The following is an 18372-nucleotide window of genomic DNA, read 5'->3' on the forward strand; positions in this document are numbered from 1 at the left end:
AATCCAAGGGTAATTGATAAGAATGTGTAAATTAGGTAAAGGTAACTGGCAGAAAAGTTTATAAATGAATTTGTCATAGTCTCAAACATTTTTTTCAGCAATTTAAAATCTTAAAATTATGCTAAATTAAATAGTAAACACTTATTAAATGTCTGAGTAATTTATAAGTTAAAGTACAACAACATTAACTAGTAAGCGTAAGCCTAAATATATTAACAAATTGTTTTTACATGATATAAATAAGACAAATATATATGCATGTGTTGAGAAACATAAAAATTTGAGGAAACATATTCTTCTGAAATTATAAAATGTTTTTATCTGTAAATACTGCTATAACATAGTTTAAAATTGCTTACTTCCTAGGTTTTTTAATACTGAAAATTGAAATTACTTAAAGTTAAAATTGTCATTAATGTATATAATTAAAACTAAAGGAAATTTTTTTCTTCGTGTTTTTTTATTATTATACTTTAATTTCTAGGGTACATGTGCACAACGCGCAGGTTTGTTACATATGTATACATCTGCCATGTTGGTGTGCTGCACCCATTAACTTGTCATTTACATTAGGTTTATCCTAATGTTATCCCTGCCCACCCCACGACAGGTCCCTGTGTGTGATGTTCCCCGCTCTGTGTCCAAGTGATCTCATTGTTCAATTCCCACTTATGAGTGAGAACATGTGGTGTTTGGTTTTTTGTGCTTGTGATAATTTGCTGAGAATGATGGTTTCCAGCTTCATCCATGTCCCTACAAAGGACATGAACTCTTCCTTTTTATGGCTGCATAGTATTCCATGGTGTATATGTGCCACATTTTCTTAATCCAGTCTGTCATCGATGGACATTTGGGCTGGTTCTTGTACATAAATTTTACAGAAAGAGCAAGATATGTTTTTGGTGAGAAAGTTTGTAAAGAAGATGTAAAAATGTGATTTTTCTTAAAAGAAAAATAACTTTTATCTAGTTTAAAGGTTATTTAAATGTTTCAAAATGAAGACATAAGGAAGAAGTAATATAGATAAAGTTAAGTGGATATAAAAATAAATTTTAAAAAAGAGTAATATAAGCCAGGCACAGTGGCTAATGCCTGTAATCCCAGCACTTTTAGAGGCCAACATAAGAAGATTGCTTGAGGCCAGGAGTTCAAGACTAGCCTGGGCAACATAGTGAGATTCTGTCTCAATAAATAAATAAATATCTTGTATGGTTAAACTAAGATTAAATGAATTTATTATAAGTGCTTTTAAAATTGAAAATTGATCCTTAGTATCAAAAGTATACTAGTACAAAACCAAAATTTGGCTTTCTATTTTAAATAATATTTGTATGTAGTATTAATAAGAGATGGTAAAAGGTTTATTTCAATTTCTGAGTAAATTGCAAAAAAAAAAAAAATAGTTTAAAAAAAAAGTTAAAAGAGAGAGAGGGGAGAAAGCAAGAGATGTTGAGTGCCTCCTGCTGTCTTTATTAGGTCTTCTGATTGTTTGGAAAACTGAGTGTACTGTCTCTCAAAGAGTAAAGGTTTTTGCTTTTTAAAGTCTTTTAATAATCACTTTGGCTAAATAAATTACTCTATTTTACAGTGATCTGAGATCCTGTTTTGATCAAATATTTTAAACCATTGACATATTTGACAGGCTTCCCAAAATCAAATTTCAGAATGAAAATTAAGTCTTTTTGACTTCAAAGCGAATTTTGGGATGTTCCAGGAGGCTCCTGAAACATAAAAAAGAGAGATAGTAAACATACTTATCTAACATGTTAAATTATATTAGAAACATTATAAAATTTAAAAATTATCCTTTTTTGAGTTATATTTGTATGGATATGCTATTAATTTCTATTTCAAAATTGCATGAAGTTCCTAAAAATTTTGATATGTCTTGGTATATATTATCTGTCATAATTATAGTTATACTGAATTATTGTAGGAAATAACCAAATTTTCTTGTCAATTGCATTATTAACCATGGTCATTGTAAGTGCTTTTGTCTACAATTAATTGCTTAATTCTGATGCTTCTTCTGAAATCTCTTTACAAGCAATTATAATCCTAATGTGTTGTGTCTTCAAGAAGTTTCAGGGAAAGGGTGGAAATGTCTCTGACAAGTACAGGTTTCTAGTAACCTTGATATCATACCACTGGACTGAATAAGAATTCCTAGAAATCTATTAAAGAGAATGACTGGTTTATAAAACTACTAATCCAAGCATTTCAATAATTAATTAAATGCCAAGGAAATACTTTATGAGATTTTCATGCTAAATCACCCAGTACTAAAATATTCAGATATGCAATTTTAATGATTTCCATAATCCAAGTCAAATTACATATGATAGCCCATTTAATAAACAGTGCTATGCAGCTGAATTGCATGAAAAAATGATATTTAAGAGGATATGAATCCAATATTATTTGTGGATTTTTGGGACCCCAAATGGCCACCTGTTCTTCCTGAATTCTTAAAGTGCTTAAAGCTTCTATTATTAAAATCTCTGCGCTCCATGACTCATCATGGAAATGACAAATAATCCCAATTATTTTTTTTAAGAAGTGGTGTGGAGACTGTTCTAAAATTGCTAAAATTGTTTATAACCAATATTTGGTTTGTCAAATCCATAATCCTGAAAAGAAAATAAAAACTTCTGGTAGATATATGCTATCTGATGGGCCATTTAAACATTTACAGAGGAATTTCATTCAATTGCCATTGTCAATGCATATTTTCAGGTTATATAGAAGCCTTCTTATGCAAGAATGCAGGGGTCTGTCCTACAGACCCTGACCCAAGGACGGATGAATAAAGTATACTGACACACAGATATTCTGCTTTGTCAGTTTGGCAGAGCTTCCAGGTCACTTACACACTACAAGCAGAGTGCTGTAAACAGTTGTGACTGTGGCCTCCACCAGCTAGTAAACATTAATTGACAAAGGCTTGAGTCAACATCACTAGAGAGTAATTGACACTGTGGACTTCCTGAGTAGAAAGCAATTAAGTGCCCCAGTAAATCAAAGGTCAGTCTTAGGACCACATGAGTAAACAAGCTAGTTAGATAAACTCAACACATTCCTTTTCTTCTCTAATTTATTTAACTAAGGGGACAAGGCTGCCTTCAGCCAAGTTTATTATTGGAGCTTATGCAAACCCCCCAGGCCTTCCAAGAAGGTTTGCATCTTATCATTTTCCCAACCATCCTGACTGAACCCCCACACAAGAAGGCTGAGGCTAAAATAGCTGAAAGTTAGTAGAAAGTGTGCCTGCCTCATGGCGCATTCCTGGAGAAATCTCAAGCTGTAGAGGTACTTGTTTCACTGAACAACTTGTAAAACAGTTAAGTTATTATAGCTGTAATAACATTAGACAAAGCTATCTGTATCATCTGGATTCCATTGGTTGAAGGTATTACAGATTTATGACAGTCAACTCCATTTCCAGTGAAAAACATAAGTTTACCACTTTTGGAATAATCACGGCAATATATATGCTGCTAATAATGGAACTTCAGGTATCTCCTGCTCTCCTAAACTGATATGAGTAAGTGCTACAAGGCTTTAATGCATCATGCCAAATTGTGTTTTCACTAGATGAAGAAAGATTTTAATGATTCACTAACTGAGGACAATCAAACTCTTCATGATCTAGAACCCAAAATTTGGGTCTTCTGGAAATGTCATCAGAAAAAGACATCCCCCTGCCACTCACACTTCAGCAAAACTTTCGTACTTCAAACCTTGAATCCACATCTCAAACTCAAAAGCGCTTCTCCAGGTGTTTGGAACTGCCCACCTATTGGAGACCTTAAGCTAAATCTAACCAGGGAAATTCCTTCCTACAAGCAGATGACATCCTAGATACGGGCAGCTCTATCAAAATGATAAATCAAGACTTCTCTGGTATTAACATTAACCTCTCTTAATTTTTCATTACTTATGCTTGGTGGGATAATCCCATAATTATAATTTCACAATCACTAGCTACTGTGATTAGCTTAATGTGGCGTTCCATCTGTCATGCCAAACTCATATCTTTACATTTTCTATGGGATCTTTTAGTTCACCCAATGGATAACTTTAGCAATATCTCCAAAGTAACCATTGTTAAAATTCTGTTTGTGGTAAGATTTATAAACCCACTTGTTCTCACTCCTGTTTGAATTTAACCCTGTAATGGAACACAAAAAACAGGGCCAAAAAGAATATAATAAAAAAAAGTTTTCACCAAAAGCCCATACAGAGTTTCTTGTGAATTGTTTTATATGCCAGGGTACTCTAGCGTTCTTTAAACCTATAATAACTCCACATTAGATGCTTGGCTAGAAACTGCTAATTTTAACATCCTAAATAATGTATAAACAGTAGAACTGGAAAAGGGGCCTTTTGTATACCCATGGGGTATACATTTTGTTGTTGTTTTGAGACGGAGTCTCGCTCTGTCACCCAGACTGGAGTGCAGTGGCTCCATCTCGGCTCACTGCAACCTCTGCCTCCCGGGTTCAAGCAATTCTTCTGCCTAGCTGGGACTACAGGCATGTGCCACCACACCCAGCTAATTTTCGTATTTTTAGTAGAGACAGGATTTCACAATATTGGCCAGGCTGGTCTTGAACTCCAGACCTCGTGATCCACATTCGTGGAGGATTTTGTATTCTACATTATACATGGGAAAACTTATGCGTTGATGGGTAGAAGATGAAGGGCCAATATGGGCTAGAAATTTTAATGGTGACTGTGTTGTTCCATTATCAATGAAAAACAGAAAACTAGTCCCCTCCTTTTCACTTACATATTGGTTAAGAAGAATATTTCCAAGAGGCCTTCACTCTTTTGGATTGGCATTATTTGCTAGGTCTCTTTGTTCAATGGTTTGGAGTAAATGTAAACGAGACGATGATTAGAAATGTGTACCTAATAATAGACTCTATAGTAGATTCTACTGCAAAGGCTATGTTTGCACAACAAATTTATTTAAATTATCTTGCTCAAGTTAGATAATACAATTGCTCTAGGTTACTAACTCCCTGAAAAAGAAAGAATCTGTGCAGTTGCTGATACTTCTGGTTGCACACAGATGACTACATTGGGTATTATAAGTGTGATAGAGAATTAGTTCCAGAGAGTTAATGAATGGGTTGTTTGGTTAAAATACATAAACTGTTAACCTGGCTCATTCTTTGATGTGTTTTAGTTGGTTTAGTTCATGGGGACCTTGGTTAAGGAGCATACTTAAAATACTTGGTATTATCCTCCTAATATAGGAGTACTCTGTTTTCTCTCAGAAACAGAGAGAATGTTTAAATGTTTGCATGAAGCCATCTTTAGAATATTGAATGGTCTCTGTCTGACTGATAAAACAAAAACTTAAATAAGTAATTATTAGGACACTGTAACCTATGAGTGACGTGTTGAGACTCGAAACACAAAAGGATGATGATTGAGTAGCACAAATGCTCTAAGTTTTGGTTACATCATCACTTTAGTGAGACTCTAACCAAAAAAGAGGAGCTGTTTAACAAAATAATGGCAGAACCTTGTTTTAGAGTTAGGTACTGTGCTAGGCCCCCAACAGATGAGACCAAACCAAGATGGAATAATTCATACTAAGTTTCATAATCAACCTGAAACTTTAAGGAGGCAGATAGATCCTAAACAGATCAGATTATTTTGTTCCTCCTGAAAACAGAAGATTCTAACATAATGAGGGTGTCTCCTTTATTTTGTGCCTTACCAAAAAAAAAAAAAAAAAGAAAATCTGAAGCAACCCGATGTTAGTCAATCAGCAATCAGGTTTTTGTTTTTTTTTTATTGTTCTTTTTTCTTGTTCCCACCTTTCAAAACACACTGTTCTGCTGTGTTATAGTGGGATTTGAGACCAAGTGAGTCCATTTAAAATGATGGCGGAGTGATGTCAATGTGTAAATTTTTGGTCAACCTCAGAAAGGATACTATTGTTAAATTAAGTTTGCCCTAAAGCTGCCTTCTTTCATATTTTAAGGTTGGGCTAATGATTTCTGTATAAATAATGAACTGTGACCCAACTTGATGTGTAAATAGACTGTAAATTACTGATGTGGTTTGACTGTGACCTGACCCAGATCTAATCTTGAATTCCCAAGTGTTGTGGGAGGGACCTGGTAGGAGGTAATTGAATCATGGAGGCAAGTCTTTCCCGTAGTGTTTTTGTGATAGTGAATAAGTCTCACAGGATCTGCTGGCTTTAAAAAGGGGAGTTTCCTTGCACAAGCTCTCTCTTTGCCTGCCGCTATCCATGTAAGATGTTACTTGCTCCTCCTTGCCTTCCACCATGATTGTGAAGATTCCCCAGCTATGTGGAACTGTAAGTCCATTAAACCTTTTTCTTTTGTGAATTGCCCAGTCTTGGGTATGTCTTTATCAGCAGCGTGGAAACAGACTAATACACCTACTCTTGAGTTATAACAAGTAGCTGAGTCTCAAACAATCACAGCAGTAGAACTTTAGTCAACCACAGGCAGCCAACTGTTCAAAACAGGTTCAAAGAAGGCAAATGTCCAGCAGTAACCAAGCCAGCTGTTTGTATACTTCACTGCCATTTTTTGTAAGTCACTTTCGTATTCTATCTGTAAATGTTATCCAACCATGTGGTAGTCCTGGAGTCATTCTGAATCTATTCAGGTTGTAGGGCCTGCCTAATTCACAAATTATTCTTTGCTCAATTAAACTCTGTTAAATTTAATTCATCTAAAATTTATATTTTAATAGAACTAATATATAGTATATATTTGAGAGTTAATATATAGTATTATTTGGGGAGATCTTACACCATCTTTAAGAATTTTATTACTACTCATAAGAAGGAAAATATTTAATGTCCAGAAAATGTTCTGCAGGCCTTGAAAGAATTTAACTGTAGATTTAATTAGGTATTTTTGTTTTATGCTTTAACAATGACTTCAACATCTCCTTTATAGATGCATTACCTTTTTCATTATTGGTTTAATATTTACCAATTGTTTAAAATTTAATATTTAAGATATATAGTAAGAATCATTTCTTCTCTATGTTTTATTACTAATGGCCCAATGGGTTTTGTATATATTTAATTCCATTTTACAGTGAAGAAATTCAGACACAACACATTTTGCAATTTTCTCAAATTCCTGTAGCTTGGTGAATGACAGTCAAGATTCAAACAAAAGCAGTTTGAATTCTTAATCATAATGCATACTGTCTCAATGAGGTCAGGGATTACATGCATTTTTCTTACTTTCTCTATGTGTATTTTGTCTAGAACAGTGCCTAAAGTAATAGCCATCGATGATTAAATGACTGATGTTCTTTAAAGTGATCCAAAATATAGTTCAGATACGAAGAAATGTCATAAGCTATTTTCTTGTTAATAGCTTTGTTAATGCCAATTTTAATATATATTTACCCTTTTAATCAAAACTAATTTATTGAAATTTAATTTATTAGATAGCTTTTAGACATATAGAACAACAAAGTTTTTTGTTAAATCCTGGGAAATACATAGAGACACAGAAGAATTTGTCCCTGAGAAACAAAAAGAGACACAGAAGAATTTCAAGTTCAGTCTCACTTTTAGCAGAGCAGTGCAAGTCTAGGTGCCAGAGTAAAGATATATTGTAGAAAGGGTCTGTTTTAAGGCCACCTGAATCTTTGAAGGGAAATGTTAATTTTGAAAAAGTAAGCAGCGTTATTAAGATAACTCAGATAAAACTGCAGTTTTACAAATAAACTTGTTTTCTTTACTTTGTGTCTCTTTGTTTTTTGCAGCTACTGTAATTGTAGGCACAATAATCTAGTCAAGAGCACCGATGTCAACTTCAGGAAGTCCAAGTTCCCTATGACTCAGTAATTCATAATTTAGAAGTGAGATTTTAGGCCAATTGAGTTAAAAACACTGGGTCAAAGTTCATTGAGATTGATAACCTGCTCCCCAACTGAAATTTTTCCCTTCTCTGAACAAGTTTTTCTTGGATAATCACAACTAAATAAGAAATATATAAACACATATCTCTCTAAGGACCATACTAATAAGGAGCTCACCTGGAGGCCAAAATTTACATTGCTAAGAATCATAACTTTTTTTAAAAAACAAACAAACAAACAAAAAACTGGATTAGACTGATACTTTCTCTACATTTAGATATTCTTTTCTATGTTATTTTACTCTTTACACCAATTATATTTATAGAAACTTTACTCAAAATTACAAAACTTTACTCACAATTATTACAATAATTTACAATTATTTTTTATTTTATTTTTTATTTTTGACCCAGAGTCTTGCTCAGTCACCCAGACTGGAGTGCAGTGGTGCGATCTTGCCTCACTGCAACCTCCACTTCCCAGGCTCAATACATTCTCCAGCCTCAACTTCCCGAGTAGCTAGGATTACACACGCCCACCACCATGCCCGGCTAATTTTTGTATTTTTAGTAGAGACAGGGTTTCAACACATTAACCAGGCTGGTCTTCAATTCCTGACTTCAGGTGATCTGCTTGCCTAGGCCTTCCAAAGTGCTGGGATTACAGGTGTGAACCATCATGCCTGGCCAAATTACACTAATATTTCATGTTCCCTATAGAGCAGGCTATTTTGAGAAAAATAGGAAAGCTCGATATCAGACAGTATTTCAATTGAATCTACCTACTGCCAGCTTTCAGTAAAGCCCATGAGAGTGTTTTTCTGTCAGTCCTAGTGGTTGGCTATGGCTTTGTTGATAGGCTTTGAGTAATGTCAGAAAAGGTCACCATTTCCCACAAATTATTTTTCAAAACTGCTCTGTGACTCCTGAAATCCATACTATATACTTGGATACATAACTAGCATACAAATCTAGTGGTTAGTCATTAGGTGTTAAGTTCATAAATCAGGCAAATATTGTATAACAGGTGATGCATTACTGTGGTGTTGGTTATTAACCCTTAATTCATGAAACTTTAACAGATACCTCTGTAAATATATTACACACCAGACTATTATGTTCTTCCTCCTGGAAAGAGGCAAATAGAATAAAAAGAATGAAACACAAGAGTAATGGACGTCTAACAGGAAGTCTTTTCAAACCTAAAACATGTGTAAAAAGAGTTTGTTGGCATTTAGAACAAAATATGACACCTTGGCAGACTGAGTACTTTAAGCTGAAGGAAGCTGAGAAATCACAATGTAAGAAGGCCTCTGTCTGAATTTCCCCCTCCCTTTTCTCCTGAAGACCTTCATTTGGTAGTTATCTTGCCCTATACCCTAATGGAAAGAATGTCACAGGGAACACCCAGAAGAATCTAAACGAATGGTCTTCACAATATTTTCTCCATTTTATGATCCTAAACTGGATCATACCCATCTGTTTTTCAATCATATTTCTGCATGAATGTCCATAAAAATACAGTTTATCCTGGGTCTTTGGATCTTCCTTTCTGAAGTCTCCCATGCATGTCACATAAAATTTATATGAAATAATTTTTATGCTCATGTTAATCTGTCTTTGCTGTGGAATGTCAGCCATGAACCTTATGATGGGAGAAGAAATTACTCTTTTTTTTAATCCTACAGTTTAAAATGTTCTAAAGAAAATGAAAAAGTTTAAAAGCAAATAGATCAATACCAAGGTACATTTAGGTACTTTACAATTTGAATTTAGAATAAAATTTACCACTCATGAATGTTTGAATATCAATAAAAAAAATAGTTCTAAAAATATCTAACCCAGTGCAAAGTGATGGGAAAATTCATAGGTAGAAGTCATTTAGTGGATTCCAAAAATAGAGAACTTTAGCAAAATCATTCAATCCAAGGCCCTGAACATATTCCATCTAAACAGAATCTGCTCTGGAATTTGTCTTCCTGGGCATCTTTAAGGTAAGAAATCTGCCTATGCTGAGTCCATAGTTCATGGACATTTTGTACGCTTCTTAAGGTTGTATGAAGAACCTTCTCCAAAGTCACCCATGGAAGATTTTAGAAGTAATCTACTGGCCTTACCACTTCACAGCATTGTAAATGGCAATAAAAATAAAATAATATAAATATTAGTTATCTATTACTCTGTAACAAATTAGCTCCAAATTTAGCAACTGAAAAAAAATAAATATTTATAAAATTACAGTTTCTGTAAGTCTGGAACTCTCACATGGCATGGATTAGCTGGGGTGCTCCTGGTTTAAGAACTCTTACGAACCTATGGTCAAGCTGTCAGCTGGGGCAGGTCTCAAGTCCTATTGTCTGTTGTCTGTAGACATTTAGTTTTTGCCCAGTGGATCTCTTTAAAGGACTGTACATAACATGCAGCTTGTTTCTTCAAGAGAGAGGAATTCAAGAAACAGAAGAAGAAAGCCTCCAAGGCAGAAGCCACAGTCTTTTTGTAACCTAATTAGATAATTAACATTTCACAACTTCTGACATTATTTATTCATTAAAAATTAGTTATTAAACCCCAAACCAACCTACACTCCTGAGGAGGGGATAACACAAAAGACATAAACACAAGGTGTAAATAATTGAGGACTGTCTCACAGTTAGCCTACCATACTCAGAGGCAACATAAAATGAAATACTGGGCTATTATTTAAATCATACCTTTGTTATGTGGGCTTTTATGCTTTAAACTCTTAATAAGATGAATGTTATAGATAGATTTTGAAAACTACTTTTGGGGTGTACAAATATCTTCACCTTTTTTTTTCTGTTCATTTTTAGGCTTCCTTGGAAAAACTTCCATGTGTAAAGAGCTTGGCATACAGCAATCAGAGCATTTTATCATGATTTTCCTAAAGAAATTACCTCTAAATTATGCAAATTGTCTTAATCAACTGGATAAATATGAGCATGAACAAAACGCAAAGTGTTGTTGAAAATTCATTGATATGCATGTCATCGTACTCATCATTCTTATTGTTAGTGAATGGCTTGTGAGAGTCCTAGGAAAACATGGGTTCTCTGTTTCAGTTTCTGTTCTCTGTTATTTATCTATGCTTTGTTGTTTTATTGTTGTTGTTGTCAATTTGACAACATTACGCATAAAGCCATGAAAAAATAAGTGGGTGCAATGTGGTTTGTTGACTGATGATTATATTATATAGTTTTGTAGTTTTACTGAAAAGAAATTGACCTAATTTTCTGTTTCTTTCTATTTCAACTAGAAGCACACATATATATGTACCTAGACAAAAAGGAAAATAAAAGAAAAGCACTCTGAAAGAGTAACCTCAATACTCATAAAGAGCTACTTTTAAAATCAGAAAAAAATATAGTGACAAGACAAAAACAGGGAAATATTATTTTGGTCTTATAAACTGTATACAAATAATCATTGAAACTAAAAAATATGTTATGTGTAGTTTTATTTATTATCCCAAAATCAACAAGAATGTGAAATTCTTGAGAGCAGTGTTCAAAAATGTTATTTGTGTAATGTTCTCCCTCTCATCTTAGTGTTTTATCCAAAAATAAGCCATCAAATGATGATTAATTCTAACATTTATTTTTAAATGCCCTCTCTTATGCATCTAAATATATTTCTGAGAGCAGAAGATAATTTCATCTCTATTTCTCATGATATTTCCCCAGTGCTTACAGATTTTACTGAAATCTCTGAATGTCTGTTTTCATTCACTTTTAAAGATTTCATTATTATCTACACATTATGGAAATCAATATCTATTTTGACTTTATGACTTTTTTTCTGAAAATAGTTTATTTCTGATATTTTTATTTTAAACAATATTTTTATACAAAGACTTTTACTTTATATAAAAAATGTTTTTTACAAAACAAACCCAAAATGTTCCCAAATATGTACTTTCTTGTGGGGAAAAGAAAGAGATCAGCTTGTTACCGTGTCTATATAGAAGGAAGTAGACATAAGAGACTCCATTTAGTTCTGTATTTGAGATGCTGTTAATCTGTGACCCTACCCCCAACTTTGTCCTTGCAAGAGACATGTGCGAAGGTGATTTAAGGTTAAAAGGATATTGGGCTGTGCAGGATGTGTCTTTGTTAAACAAGTACCTGAAAGAAGCTTGACGGTTAAAAATCCTGCCCCTCCCTGAGATTGGAACATCTCCGGGTAATACCCATTGTGTGTCTTGTTTACTGAGTAAGGAGAAAACACATTTAGGAATAAGGTGGGACTTGCTGGAGCAATACTGCTAAAAGGTTTATGGAGATGTCGCATATACATCTCAAGGCACAGCATTTTCCTTTAAACTTATTCATGTTACAAGGATTTGTTCATATGTCTTACTGCCGATTTCCTCCCTACAATAATCCTATTGTCCAGCCACTCCCTTATCCTTTTAATGATAAAGATAATTCTCAATAAATACTAAGGGAACTCAGAGGCCGGTGCCAGTGTGGGTCCTCTGAAAACACAGCACTGGTCCACTGGGTCCCGCTTTTCTTTCTCTATACTTTGTCTCTGTGTATTATTTCCTTCTCTCAAGTCTCTCGTCCCACCTAACGAGAAGCACCCACAGGTGTGGAGGGGCAGGCCACCCCTTCACTTTCTCACAAAACACAAAATTTCCAAATATATAGTCATTTTTCATGGAGGCTATTTCACAATTTGTTCTTATCTTTCTATAATTCCTATCTAATTACTTCACAGCATAACATTAAGATTAACATGTTCTCAATAGCCACAGGGAAACAGATCTCAATAAGGACTTTGACGTTTTAAAAGTTTGCATGCATTCCTGGTTCTGAAAGAGAATTCTAACTGCATACAGTATTCTAATAGCTGTAACCTCATACAATATTACCTGACAACAATATTCCTACATATGGTAGCCATGACAGAAATGAATAAATACAAGTTTAAGAGGTAAAACTTGGAACAAAGAGAGGGGAAGAATGAGGCTAGAGAGGATTTATTAATCGCTCTGAGGTTTCTATATGGCTGGCTTAAAAATCATGTTCCTTCTACCAGGGTCATGCACTTACATAACAAAATCATTTCTCTTTTTGGCAAAGCTTTCACATGGGTCTCTCATGAAGTAGTCATCATGTGACACTATTGTATCTTATGTATTACACAGACTGACAGTATATTCAGGAATACGGCCCTTGTTCAGCAAATTTTGGTCAGATCTCAGCACTGTGCATCTGAAAATTATTAGCATTGGTTCTTACTTCTTGGGAGTGTGTTTTTTATATGGATTTTGACAAAGTATTTGCCCTTAGAAAAATCTGTTCATTCCTAGTCTGAGGATTATATTGAGTATTTCAATTACTAAAATATTGAAGCAAATAACAAAGGTAATGAGATTTTAAGTCAAATTTGTATATAAATTATAGCCATATACATAATTGTTTTTTCTCTCTCTGAAACTGTATTGAACAATGCAATAATTTATAAAGTGAGAAAATGGCAATGCAAGGTGAAAATAATAGCAGTAAACTTATGGAGAAGAATTTATGAAATACTGCATGCTTTGAAATGATTCATGAGTACATATTTTCTGTGAAACATAAATTTGGATTTTTAAAAAAATTAAAAAATGAATCTGAAGAGACATGATAAAAACAGTTATCGACTCATTTGTTCATCAATTTGCAGTTATCCAACAGGATTTATCCAGTGTTTCCTATTTTTGCTGGGTTGTGCTAAGCTGGCTAGAGAAAAAAGAGTGTTCTTAAGCTTGTGAGATAAAGGGCCAATCAATATTGTTTTTATCTTAGAACAATTCCCAACTTTATAGACAAGTAATGTGGTACCTTTAGCAACTGGAGGTTGTCTTAGATTCTAAGACCTCACCCCATTTGGGGGTTGGTCTTAAGCACAGAAATGGAAACTAGGATTTTAACAAATTTCACAGTGGTCATAGCGTCATGGAAATGGTCATGCCTAATCATTGCAGCATATTCTTGCCCAACTCTTATGCACCCCACCAACTGCTCAGCTAAAAAAAATATAAATTAAACAACCCAAATATTCAAGCTACAAAGCAGTGACTTAGTACCAGGGATGCAGCAGATCAAGCAGAGGGCATTAGCACTAACCACCTGTAACAACCCAGGAATAAGGGCCATGTTGATCTCAAGATGGCATTGACAGTTTTGGCATCCTCTCTGAGGGCTCAGATGGCTGTCTGAAGTTGTGATGGGAGGGACAGTTCTGAATTTATGGTCAGGCTTTTCTTGGGCCTTTAAATCCAGTAGATTGTTTGAAGAAGAATGCAAAGACTTGAATGGGGTCTCATAGCATCATTTGAACAAGAAGGAGGTGATTGTGGCAGCATGTCTTGATAGCCTTTCCACCCTCCCCACCACAGAAATGGCTTTCATTCCACTTACCACTGAGGTCAGGGCAAGTTTTCTACATCAGAACCAGGGACCCACATTTGACAGATGTTTTTAAATATAGACCTAACTCACTTTAAGTGGGGAACTGTTTTGGATCAACTACTGCTTTATATTGCTTTGCTAACACCAAACAAAAGCTGAACACTGATAATGAGCTTTTTAAAATCAATTTTCTTAACTCAATGTATTAAAAACTAAATATTTCTAAATTTCTCATGATCATACTTGCTTGAGGCTGCTACAGGTTTGTTGCTTTGAAGTATGCCTGGCCTGAATTCTAAGTAATGACTACACAAGACAGATTGCTTAGTCTGGCATATTTTCATCTTTATTTGAAGTTAATTTCTTATATGGATTACATAAGAGTTAAATAAAATAATGTACATAAAGTGCTTAGCACAATGGCCTGCATATAGTAAATGGTCATTACATGTTTCATAAATGATATTTGAAAGAGATATTTAGGAAATATCTCTTGAAATACATTGATATAAATTTTAATATGTTTGTGCAGAGAAAGCCTACACCTGGTACTTTCACTCTAAAATGTTCTCTCTGCAAGCTGGAGAAAGTAGTTACCAGGTTTTGCTACAGAAAGCTGGCAATCCTGAGAGTGTATTTGGTCAAATGTGGTGCCTGATTGTCTGTGCCCTCTGTGAGTGAAGGCACACTGAAGAGCATTTTTCACTTCTCCAAACCTCAGAAAGTCCTGACTGGACTGTCGAAATGGTCTTTAATAAAAGGGGAAGTGGCAGGATTGTGTACATGTAGACTAATAGAGCACTTTATCTTACAGCACTCAAAGTGTTTCACAATAAATCCTTTCTCATCATGTAACAACAAACCTATATAGCTCCCTGTAGTTCAACAAAAAGAAGCCAAATAACAAGCTTCGTTTTTAAAAGTATAGGTTGTATCTGGTAGGATTTTCAGCCTATAGGAAACTCATATTTGATTTGCCGAGTCAGACTTGCTTGGAAATATTTTGGGACTTTCTCATGCAGTTATCTGAATAAATTATCTCTTATTAATGCCATTGACTGTAGCACAAAACAACTTTTAAAACTTTACACAATACACATAATTGGCATATGCTCTTTAAAAGTTTTATTCCTAGAGCTAAGATTTACAAAACTACAACCTTGGTTAGAAGCAAACTTGTTTTGTTTTGTTTTAGACCATGGAAAGTATAACTATTTGGGGTACATTAATTATAAATATATAATATTAAAAGATAAATTATGAGATAGTAGACAAATAACAAAATACACATCTAACAGGGCAAAGCTAAGATTAAGAGGTAAAAATTGTCATTTTCTTATTGAAAAACAAGAAATGCAAAGGAGTTACACACTAGGACAAAACAGTTTTATCTGCTTCTCTTTCATTGCCTCCTTTTTGTTTCTATCCATATTTCAAGACATTAAAAATAAAGGTGAGAAGATTCACTTTTAGAATAATTTATCTAGTAGCACCAATAATATTAACCTAGAGCTGGGAACAGTGACTCGTGCCCATAATCCCAATGCTTTGGCGGGCCAAGGCAGGAAGATTGCTTGAGCCCAGGAATTTGAGGCTGCAGTGAGCTATGACCATACCACTTCCAGCCTGGGTGAAAGAGTGAGACCCTGTCTCTAAAAAAAAAAATTAAAAAATATATTAATCTAATATATTCCCTTTAATTATGCACTTCATGTAAGATACTATTTTTCAATTGAAAACTGGAGGTCCTACAAAAAATATTTACATGTCGAGAACATCAGGCACACCTATCACAGTCAGAATTTGTTTTAGAATAGCCAGCAGCCAGTTATACATTCATCAGCTAGTATTTTGCTTTCGACTTTCATTTTTATTGGTATTATCATGTATCTGATATGATGTCCTTATCTTTTTCTCTGGTTATATTTTCACACAACCTTCTCAAGCCTCTCTAGTTATCAACCTTTTCTTTCTATCTTTTTTTTTGAGATGGAGTCTCACTCTGTCGCCCAGGCTGGAGTGCAGTGGCACAATCTTGGGCTCACTGCAACCTCCGCCTCCCGGGTCCAAGCGATTCTCCTGCCTCAACGTCCCAAGCACCCGGGAACAGGGTTAGAGGTGTGCGCCACCACGCCCGGGTAATTTTTTTTTTTTTGTATTTTTAGTAGAGATGGGCTTTCACAGTGTTAGCCAGGATGGTCTCGATCTTCTGAACTCATGATCTGCCCGCCTAGGCCTCCCAAAGTGCTGGGATTACAGGCATAAACCAAGGTGCCGGCCTCTATCATTCTTAAATAATTACTTACACTAATTGTCACAGTTTGGCAACTTGGTGTTCACTATTTAATGATGCAAGGTTAATTCAGTTTCGCTAACTAGTGTTGTAGCCACTGAGATTTTCCAGAATTTCACATTTGATAATGAACTACTCCCATCCTTGAAAATTATTTTTACCATGCTTCTCATTTTCTTTGTACCTCTGATTCCATTGACTATTTATACTCGATTTTTTTGTCTTAAATGAGTATCAGAGTTCTATCTTCCTTTCATTGTTTAAATATATATGTATTTTAATATGTGTGTGTGCGTATATATGATATATATATACACACATATATACATATACACTCCCAGATGCCAAAGCTTGAATACAGAATGATGAAGTTCAGAGTTAGTCTCTGACATACATTTCAGGGGAGGACACATTAGATAAATGCTTTAAAGCTCAAAGACCTGGGACTACCTGGAATGCTGTTGGTTAGCTGTTGATTCCTGGGTTTGCCTATTGATTAAACATTATGCTGATTGGAGGTAGTCAGCTGTGCACATTAGGTGTGTGTTTTGAGATTATGGCATTGAGATGCTTCTGTGATGTCCCTGCCTCGGAATTAGGTTGATTAGTCATGTCTGCACTAGCGTCAGCAGGTTGTAGCAGGATTTCGTCACACTAGATCATTCTTCACAGGTAATTTTATCTATTCCTCTGAGTTTGATAACACACCGTTTTGAATCTATCCAAATCTACGAATGACAGACTATAAGTTTCTGTGAAGTACAGATCAGAGGTTCTTACTCCCACTAGGACACTTCTATCAGCAATTCCCAGAAGATAAAAGACAACATATCAAAAATTGAGCTAATATTTTATGCTTTTAACTTACTTTCTTTTTTTAAGCTATAATGGCTAAATCTCATAATTATTTCTTTAAAAACTACCTTTACTGAGTCATAATTTATATAGGATATAAAGGCCTATTTTATATCTATCAGTTTTGACAAGATATACAACGGTGTAACTGCTACTACACATAAAGTATGAACATTTTTATCACTCTAAAATGTTTTCTTAGCCACCTGCACAAACAGCCCCACTCTCCTCAGATCCCAGGCAAACAGTGATCTTCTTTTTCACTATATATTACTTTCCTTCATTTAAAACTTGATACAAATGGAATCATAAAGTATGTACTATTTTGCACCTATCATTTTTTGAAACCTATGTTGTGGCAGGTATCAGCAGCTCTTCCATTCAATGTTGAGTAGTTTCATTGTACAGATGCACTAAAATGTGTTTATTCATTCACCTATTAAATGGAAAAATAGCCAATTATAAATAAAGCTGTTGTGAAGGTTCCTGTATGAGCCTTAGTGTAGATACCTATATGTTTTCATTTATTTTGGATCAATGCCTAGGAGTGGATTGGTGAATCAATTCTGCTCAAAGCTATGTTTAACTTTATAAAATCTGACAAACTATTTTCCAAAAAGGTCTTACCACTTAACTTGCTGCCAGCAATTTGTGAGAATGTCAATTACTCCACATCTTACCCCATACGTGGTGTTATTAATCTTTTAAATTTTAGCCTTTCTAGTTGGTACATAATAGTATCTTCTTGTGTCTTTAATTTGTATTTCACAGATGACTAATAATGGTGAGTTTATTTTAATTGCTATATGCTCACACATCACTGTTGTAGATTGTCTTTTCAATGGTTTTTGCCCAATTTTATTGAATTGTTTGTCATTCTATTATTAAGATATAAAATCACACTATGTTCAGATGTAATTATTTATCT

At 34.5% G+C, this 18372-nt stretch overlaps 1 pseudogene; it reads right to left on the reverse strand.

Annotated features, from left to right (window-relative positions):
- Nucleotides 1-4058: 4058 nt before the first annotated feature.
- The window catches only part of LOC111545548, a 37075-nt pseudogene continuing 22761 nt past the window's right edge, over nucleotides 4059-18372 (reverse strand).

The sequence above is a fragment of the Piliocolobus tephrosceles genome, chromosome 11 (genome assembly GCF_002776525.5).
Source record: "Piliocolobus tephrosceles isolate RC106 chromosome 11, ASM277652v3, whole genome shotgun sequence".
Lineage (NCBI taxonomy): Eukaryota > Metazoa > Chordata > Mammalia > Primates > Cercopithecidae > Piliocolobus > Piliocolobus tephrosceles.